Raw genomic sequence first — 10,392 nt, 5'->3', positions numbered from 1 at the left:
AAACTAGAAGTGCCTGACCGTGTTCAGGTTTGATGCCTATTGAAATGCAACAATATTCTGAGTGTTAGACAAAATACAAACATGTCATCCTGCTGATATACACTGCTCTTAAACATAAAACACATTTCCCATTCATCTTAATGGGATTCCATCTTGGGTGCACAGCGCATCTTGCTATACGGTACTCTATATTGGGTCAATCTTTATAAATCATTACCCAGTTGATGTGTCTGTTTCATGTGCACTCCAAACATCTACTGTGCTACATAACATTTTTTTAATTTTACATGTTTTTAAACAAAATATTGATTTCCTGCTTTTCTTTAATTGATTTATAATAAGTATATTGTATATACTGTACAAATGTCTGCTTGGATGTGAAAACAGTCAGCTGATGTTTCAGTGTGCTCACAATAAAATGCTGGGGGGGACGGGGGGGACGGGGGGGTGGACAGCAATGAGCATTAATGTCAAAAACAGATTTACTCAAATGATTAAATCTGAGCAGTTTTAAAAACGCTAAGTAATACTTAATGAAGTAGGCATGATTCAACGGTTCAGATGACTATCAAATAGTACCAGAGACCAGTCTTTCCGTTTTTTGGGAAGACTAGACCTGTGCACAATTTCACAACGATGTTCAGACAAAATCCATTTTTAAGATTGAAGCTGTCTCAAGAAGGGAGCGGGGGGGAGGGGGGGGGGGGGGGGGGTGGCAGGGGGTTTGGGGGCGGGGGGGGGGGGGGGGGGGGGGGGGGGGCAGTGGGTGCAGTGTTGTGTCGTCGCAACCCCCCCCCCCCCTCTTTTTAAATAATTGAATTTCACAATGCCCGGTAGATATCTGAATGTGACTTTGTGTGTTGCCATCCTTTATCCCATCACAGTGAAAGTATTGACAGCTAAAACAACAGCCATTATCTGTTAATTACATTAACATTTTATCAGCAACGGAGTGGGGGTCAGTTCCTTGTCTCTTTCAGATAGCTGTCAGTCAGTCACCTCGATGGCAGGAGCCGGGAGTCGTTTTGAGATCGCGTCTCTGTGTCTATACCGCGGACACGAGCGGCTGTGTTTGGGGTGTCCTGGTTTGGCAGCTGGGCTGGTGCTGCTGATTCACCGTCACCTGGATGGTGTTGGTATCTGGGCTCTGTGGGGACGATGAGTTCGGACAGGAGGTTCAGTGGAGGGCTGGCTCCTGCTGACAGGGAATGAGAATGAGTGATGGCACTCCCTAGTATGACACAGACCTGAAGGACAAATGACACACTGATTCAAATACAGTACACTGACTGCAAACCACAAGCGAGGACACTATTGCACAGCAGCTATGCCGGGTACACGAGAGAACTCCCAATACATCCCCCCAACCCCCCCCCCCCCCCCCCCCCCCCCCCCCCCCCCCCCCCTCTGTCTATTGTCATAACAGTATTAAACTCATTTGGGTTAGTTATCAAATTTTTGAGTTAAATTTTGATATGTATTGGATCTTGGTACCAGTGTGTTCCTCCTATTGTCCAATTCAACTTCTCCTTAAGTATGAAGAGGAAATACATATCGTATTTGTGTATATATTATATATATATATATATATATATATATATATATATATATATATATATATATATGGATGGATGGAAATAAGACTCCTATTGCATAGCAGTTTCACCCATTCCAAGTTTTGCTATGAGCTTGATAAGACAGCGTATAGGTAGCAAACTCATAACAAAACCAGGAATGGATCATACTGCTCTGCAATGGGAGTCTTATTTCCATTGCTGCAGTTACACTGTAGCTGTTACAACCTGCTCTATCTGAGATGACGTTTCAGCTGTAACAACTAGCAACCTGATTCACAGAGAGCAGAGAGTCTACTTGATCGATCTAAAGGGTGTTGGATGTAAATACTCTACCACCATTCTTTAAGTAATTAAAATAGGTATTTTGACAGACAGAAATACACAGAATAGACTAACATACACTATTATATGTGTAATTTGATAAACAAATAACATTAAAAAATAACAGTATTTAGATCTACCGTTGTTCAGACCATTTGAACACAACAGTGTTTTCAATCAGTATTGAAAGCTCTTGTGTATTTTGTAAAATGAAGGTTCTCAGGCTGTTGTAGCTCCTGTTTTCTTCAGTGCATTTATTACGGGTTTTATTTACACTGAAGTGAGTCCAGTTTTGTCAGCTTCATCCCCGCCAGAAAGCAGCACTGCCAAAAGAGGTGATAACAGCAACACTGCAAAGCCAGCTGCTGTAGTGCAGATACTGTAGTTTAAACAAGAAGAATTCACAAAAAACAACACAGCCTGCTTCCCATTTCATAAACTAGTAATAAAAAGCAAAGCAATAAATAACTGAAATGTGCTGAACCCCACCATCCGTATATAAAGACACAGATACACACATGCCTGTACTTATGTGCACAAACATGCCTAATTTCAGCACATGCAAGTACATACTGGTAATGTATGCATGCAAGATTGAAAAGCTAGGTCAGTAAAAGGTTTCATCTCTGTTTTGTATGGAGTAGCATATGGAGAATAGCTCATTATTAAAATGAGCATGTAAGCAAGGGTTCTCTAAGCTGGGGGTACAGCATACATGTACTCATAGCCACAGATCCAAGCTCGGTCAAGTCTTTGTATTTCATAGCCCAAGCATAAATGATGCACGTCATGCAGTTTCACCAACTTTGACACTTCATATCTTGAGGCTCATAAAAAAAAAGAAATAGACTGAGAAAATCAAAAGATAAATGCTCCTGATTTGGAAACCATGGTTGAGCAAGGGCCTCGAAGGGTTAAACCAGGAACATCCAGGGAGGGTTACTTAAACACATTGCCTCAATTCACAAAAAAAAAAAAAAAAAAAAAAAAAACGCTAAGGGCCAGCGGTGCCAAAGAAACAGTAAGAAAGAAATAGATATCAAGTGTAGTAATCAAAATGAAAAATGGGTCTCCGGCTGCTTTAAACAAGAGCTAATTTATCAAGAGAAAGTACGGATAAGTAGCCGAGTTGTTGCCGTTCAGTAAGTACCCGTTCAGCACCAAATTATTCCACCCCTGTCTGCGTGCTACCATAAATCATACACTTCCACGCATCTTTTCCTATTAGCAATTGCGCTAGGCATGGGCGGGCGCGCAGCTACCCAACACAGACTAATAGGCTACAACGTTTTAATTTTAAGAGAGCTTTTTTTTTTTTTTTTAAACCCAATCCATGTATGTTTTTCCTGTAAAAATACTAGAAAAAAAAGAAAATACAGTTTCTGCATTACGGTTTATACAGTAGATGGTAAACAATGTGTATTTCTTCACTAAAAGGTTAATGTTTTAATGAAATATAACATAAAGGCTTTTCTGCCACGGTATGATAGCTGTTTAACCCATGAAGAAACAGCTAAGAGTTACTCTACTTTCAATTTTTTAAGTACTGTTATCTGATCATGGAATACTTGTAATACATCCCTAAATGTGAAAAGGTTCTACAAAACTAGCCTTTTTAAGACAGTATGATCCACAGAATGATTTTCAAATCTAAAATCATTGTCTTCTTTTTTATCATGATTTGTGAACTGAAAAGGAAAAAGATGACCAATAAGAATACTAATAAACTGAGATTTTAAAGCATCTGGCCTGAATCTTTTCTATAATTCCTATAATAAGAAATAATTTTCTCAAATAGCATTACAATGAGAATGTTTTACTCAAAAGAGCCAATTCTCCAATGTTTCGGTATGTTTAGCGTGCCTTTGTCAAGGGAAATTGTGTTTGAAAACAAACAGTGGGGGTACTTATACCTTTTGCTGCCATGGTAACTACACTCATTTATTTCTATTTAAACCTATCATGTGCTTGTGATGTCATTTATTACATAGTTAATGGTGTAATGATCTACTCTTCCTTTCTATTTAAACCTTCAGGCATCATGGTATTGAGTCTATTTATCCTTGCATTTTCCATTAATCATCTATATTGTACACTATCTAATTGTATTTATTCTAAAAATACAATTTTTAGTTCAGTCATGTTATATATGTAAAAAAGCAGAGAACAGCCTTTTTTTCAGCAAACCTGTGCTAAACAATACTTTTAAAATCATTTTTTTTTAACCTATTATTAGTTTTATTAACATGAATTACCGATCTTCATTTTTTGAGAAATATTGTTCTCAATTAAAATAATGGCAGTGTTAAATAATAGTCCTCATTAGATATTAATAAAACCAGCTCATAGTTTGACTCCATCTGCTTTTGGAGAGGCCCAGGACTCAATAGCAGCAATGGTTGTTTAGTTCAGAACTGAGGTGTGTTAGTAAAGCAATGAGGGCTACATGCAGTACAGCCTAGCTGTAGCGTGACTGACTGTGTCACTTTACCTTTCATGACCACAACATTTCAAACCCACACACAAAAAAAATTCTATATATATATATATATATATATATATATATATATATATATATATATATGAAGATTTCTGAGCTGGTATAAATCTGTTTGACAATTGTTTTACAGTAGCTTTAGATCATCGTGAATTATTACCACCTCAGGTGTCTTTTTTTATTTCGTTTTGATGTATTCTCTTGTTTATTGGTTCATTAGAAAAGAGCAGTACCTGCTTAACAGATCGCTAGCATTTAAGTGGTTTTCCTTTTTAATGTATATTTCACCTTTTGCTGTCTAGTGTTACATATAGTGATCCTAGAGGGAAGAGCTGCACTTTGCACTTTGAAACCAAAGCTTTCCTGCTGCTTCAAAGCCCACTGTGTTTTAGCTGTGATGTTTCTAGGTGTAATTAATGGGCAGTATCAAGTATCAAGGTGGCCCTTAAAAACCGCAATGATGAATTTTACAGTAGGGTAAATGAGGAGAGGTTATGTAGAGGATAACCACGCACTGACCACAAAATCTGCCTGTGGTTAAAAGCCTGACAGAGATCTGGAAAGTTGCAAAGAATAGGCATTTCCCTTGTTAAATTGGTTTTAAAGTGATCACATTTATTTTGCTGGGGTTGTTGTCAATGCCATCCCAGGTTTCATTTAAAATACTTTAAAACACGCTGTGTTTTCCAGTGATAAAGTGAATAAATCTGGAGGAAATGTAGCTGTGGTTAGAGTTGAATGTGAGAAGATCCCAGTGTGTCCTCGGGCCTGTCTCTCTGCCTCCTCACTCGCTATATGTTGTCTTCACCCAAAAGCTTATCAGTATCTTGTTCACTGCAATATCTTATTGCTGTGCTGTCCATCGTTCTGAATCCAGAAGCACTTCATATTATGAACATTTGTCCCCTTGCCAAGTACTTTTTAATTATTTTAACTGAAGCTTAATTCAGATTCACTATTTGGAAAAGTGGCTCACCTGGATTTTAAATTTCAATTTACTTTGACATTATATTATCGTCTGGTTGTCCTGGACTGTAGTAGTGAACCCAATGAATGATACTCTGAAAGTTACAGAGGCCCCCATGCCCAGCCCCAGGGGGAAGACAGTAGTCTGTAGGAGACTAAGTTGATACTGACTGATCATGTCGTACTGCATGATGGACAGAGTCATTGCCAAAAAGTTTCATGAAGAACATAGTAAGGAGAATTTTTGTTTCTAACCTTAACAACCAACAACCCCCCCCGACAATAAAACAAACAAACACCCCATGAGCTTTCTCCTCAAACCTCCACAAAGCCAGGACATGTTCAGTCAATTGCTAAGGGGACCTAACAGTGATAAATTGAGTCTTTGACTTCCAATAGAAGTTGCATGATGGCTTGGCATCTTTCTGAAATAATGTAGTGCGTTGTGACCAAATCTTGTTATGTCCCGGTTTCATTGCACTGACAGTATGAGGGATGTTTGGCTGGGTTCTTTCTACTGTTATCATCCATCATCCGTTGCTCAAGCAAGGTCCCACTTCTACTTTTTGATGAGACATCTCGCATCTGCCAAACCCTGCCTACTTATCTAGAAGGGTGCCGAAAATGATTTCCCCTGTTTTCCATGAAGTTTTAATAACTGCACAAAACGGATTGATAGTTTATCATGTGGTAACTTTGGAATTAATGTCCAGCATTGCAGGGAGAGGGACACGGAAGGAATAATTAGCATACCTCTAAAGAGACTGGAAGTTCAATGGTCATGCTTTTGCTCCAGCATAAAATATGTCCCTTTTTTGGTGTTAAAAAGTGTTTTTCCACAAGCCTGTAAAGTAAGATGTAGAATCAATCAATCAATCAGAAACCTTTATTAATCCAAATGAGTCAACTGAGAACAACATCTAATTCACAATGACGACCAAGCAAGAGGATCACATAAAACACATAGTCAATCATAAAACATAAAACATAAAACTCAGCAGCAACTTAGCAGCTCCAGATGTCAGTCAGCATTGTGTCGACCCTACGGCTAAAAGCAACCTCAGATATGAATAGTTCTCATTTTAACGTTTGTTGAAGCTGGCAGTCATTGGCTGCTGTAAACTGAAATGAGTGACGACCAAACACTGTTGATACTCTGCATGGGAACAACCAGTTTAATACAATTACTCAATCTTAAGATGTACAGTGAAGAAGAACACTCCAGTAAACTATTTTAGAGAGAAAACAAAGGCTTTGAAATCTATTTACTTAGCAAGTGCAAATACCCTGATTGTTCAAAATTGCTCCTCTCTGAAAATTTGTCCTGGCACGTGTTAAAAGTAGGAACCACTGCTGCTATTATTAGGTAATTAAGATCTAGGAAGTTCTATCCATGTGTTTGAACATTAGGAACTGTAACAGGCTTTCAGCTCTAAGATGTGTTCCAACCCAGCACAGCCCAACCCTGATCAAACTAACAGGTCAAGAAAATTGATTATTTCAGTGCTGGGAAAAAAGGTCACACAAGATCACATTTTAGGCATTTCACGGTTGTGGAATTAATTGATTAATTTTCCACAGAAGTGGTCAAAGCTAATATTTAAATAGAAAGTAAACAAAAAAAGGGGTCTCAAAACCAATCGCAGCCATTCAAGCAAAAAAGAAAAGAGTAACCACGATATTACTGGGAAATGAGAACTCCCAGCATATAAAATATAACACAAACAATTAGCAGAAGTTAATTAGCAGAACATGACAGAATGGAAATGTTGTAATTTAGGATCTCTCATGCATCTATAATGACACTGTTACTTGAAAGATCCATTTAGAACTAACACCCATTCCTAAATGATTCTTCTGTTCCAATTATATATTTAGTTACAATAATGATGGTCATATTTATTTTGGAGGATAGATCCATCTTTAGGGTCCTTCTTTAATAAATGGGGACCCTTATACGCAGATCGCGTCTGTCAGTCCGTCTAGCTGTCACACTACATGGTGAACACGATAACTGCCTCGACTTTGCACCAGTCTTCACCAAATGTTTGTCCTACACTCCTAGCTTCCCATAAATGTTTTGGTTTGCATTTGGCCATAATCTAATAAACTTGATTTTATACAAATACTTCTATCCTTACTGTGCAATTATTGTGTGATTATGAGGTTCCCCTGTATGTGTATGCACTGGTTTTAAATAGAAATGCAGTCACAGAAAATCTTAATCTTAATTCATATTGCCCCATAATTAATGTACTGTACCTTTAGCAAACCTATTTTGTGTACGCGACAGCACTGTTGAGTAATACCTTAAAATCTCATATTTTAAGTTGAATAAGTTTCAGTATTTTATCGTGAGCCTTGTATAACAACTGATCAATGAGAAAGTAGATTTGGATTATCAAGGTATACAGTACATTTAATAGGGCACAGGAATCTGTGGTTTGGTTAACAAATTAATAAATGCCATGTCTTTGTAAAAAGAACATCACTGATTGGTGGAGGAAATCTTTTAAAGCAGCATAATGCAGTGAACATGTATATAGACACCCCAAGATGTTTTTTATTTTATTGTTGTTAGTTAGAAATTAAAGGTTCCCAGATTGGATAGATTGCTCTAGAAAGAGGTTTGAGAAGAACACAAACAAGTATTTTTCTCCTAAATAAGTAATCCTGTATATATCTGCTAAGCCGTACGGCCTCCTTGCTGTTGAAAAGATGTCTCCCTGCTTCTCGCTGTCCTTATTTTTTAAGGAATCAATTGAAATCACTGATGGACCTCAACTGTACTACTTGACTTCCAGTGGCACTTTAGCTTCCATATTTTACCCTTGGAGGTACTCCTCAGGATCTAGAGGTAGATGTGAGAGCAGGTCTGGACTCTGGGCAGATGGGGAAACGATTCTCACTGGCCATACTGTTTACTCTTTCCAATGGAGCGGGTCATTATGAATAATCCAATCCCCTTGTCCATCCGTAAGGTAAATGATGCTCTGCCTGTTGTGTTTTTTGCAACAGGATCAATGCGTTTCCAAGTCAGTATGTTTTTATTATGCTAGAACAGAGGAGGAAAACAAGGACAATGCTTGTGGTTATCAGTTAAAGGAACTGATTCTGTGTTTTCTGCTTATTCTCTGTGTTTTAATTCTGCTGTGTTTATTGTGCATTGTGTAATTAGCTTCGAACCTTTCCATGCTGTATACTTGGGACTATTTATTATGAATTCAAATACAAATTTTGGTTCAGGCTCAACTCTGGTTAAAAAAAAATAGCAGAGCATGTCAGTGATTATCATGTCATGTAGATGGAGAGACAGAGCACCTTCATGTACCCCAAGATACATTCTAGTGATTATTAATGCAAATTTCTCCACTGAAGGATTGCATTTCATTTACTTGTAGTACTAGTGGGAGTAACTTTTTGATACAGTAACTAGAAACCTTCACCCAGCCTCTCCATCTCTGTTTGGCTCCGTTGGGGAAAATGAAGAGACTGGGGGACAAGACCAAACTGTCCATCTTTCTCAGAATGCAGATCTTTACTGATTTCCCATAGAAGAAAAAAGTTGAATCATTACACTCAAGTGGCATCCACTTTTTTTGTTGCTTTCACCTTTAGTTAGTTAGATAAGCATGTCTCTGAGAGCTTTCTAACTTGATAAGCTGGATTCAGAGAGCTTCGAGATATCTGGAGTTCATTCGTCAGCATGCCTTTGGAAGGTTGGGGTTGATCGTATGCCTGTACATTTACATTGGAATGGAAACCTTCAACTCCCTCAACAGTGTTTTGTGCATAATATAAAGAAAACAATTGTGCTAATGATGTTTTCATCATCTGTTTTAACACTGGACATGGTTTGAGCACCCAGCTGTGAATCAGCGCCTGGTGCTAGCATGTCACACTGGTCACATCATTGCTGTGTCAGTAGAATCCATCAAATTCCCATGATTAACAACGCTTGACACGCGGTCAACAGCACTGTCCTGCATGCTATTTGGAGCATCAGTTAACATTTTTAACTTCAGTTTACTCTTCTGTACGTTATGCCTTTTGCTTTACAGTGAACAGACGAGACTAAGGCATATGCATACTGTGGGGCCTTATTTTCAAAGCATGGTAACTTATGCTGAGTAAATCTCTGAGAAAACAAAGCTCTGGCACTAAAAAAATGTAAACGTTTCCTAATGCCTTTTGTGAGATTTGGGACCATATTTTTGTGCATAAGTGCAATAGAAAATTTTCCAAGAGATATAGCTGCATGGTACATCCAAGCAAAGCTTAGTTGCAAGATGGAGCAGTTTAACCAATGTCACTTCTTACCAGTTTTATTCTGTTAAAATGATTGTATTCCTCTCTGACAATTTCTTTTAAAATAAAGCTCTTTGTTGGTAATGGAGATACAAAAAAAACTTGCTCAGGTGATCCTTTTTGGTGCTGTACACTAATCAAATATTTTAAAATATTATAATTTATGAGTTCATCATTCAATTGGGCACCATGGAGAGGTGGGGGAATTAATACTATGACCTCTCACCTCCATTTTTTTTTTGAATCATCACTGTTAAAGGTCATGTGCAAATATGGAGCGACTTCCTAAAAAATTGACAAATCCAGGATTGTCTCTATGTTTGGTTGTCTGTGGTATGTGAGTTTAAAAATAGATGTCATTAAGGATGGAGAGGCATGTCTTGATGCAGATATACTAATCAAGTTGTAGTAAAAATCATTTCGAAAGGTTCATAAATAGAATATCTTTTATATCTTATTGGAGTATTTTGTTAGATTAAGTGTATATATTTTTTTCAGAATCTCCTAAATCCGTATATTCCTATTTGTTCACTGACATCAGAAAATGCAGAACTCTTAGTTATTCAAAAAAATATTCTTAAATCAACTGGAGCCAGAGATTCTGCTATTGCCCTCTTCATTTGCGGAACTTTATTCTAGTTGACATTAGACAAGTTAAAACATGTCTTTATCTTTGTACAGCACTCTGGGATGCCATGGCATGAAGGGTGCTACATAAAAATA

This window comes from Polyodon spathula, chromosome 17 (assembly GCF_017654505.1).
Source record: "Polyodon spathula isolate WHYD16114869_AA chromosome 17, ASM1765450v1, whole genome shotgun sequence".
Taxonomy (NCBI): Eukaryota; Metazoa; Chordata; class Actinopteri; order Acipenseriformes; family Polyodontidae; genus Polyodon; species Polyodon spathula.
The sequence above is the reverse complement of the archived record's forward strand: the minus strand, read 5'-3'. Positions refer to the sequence as shown.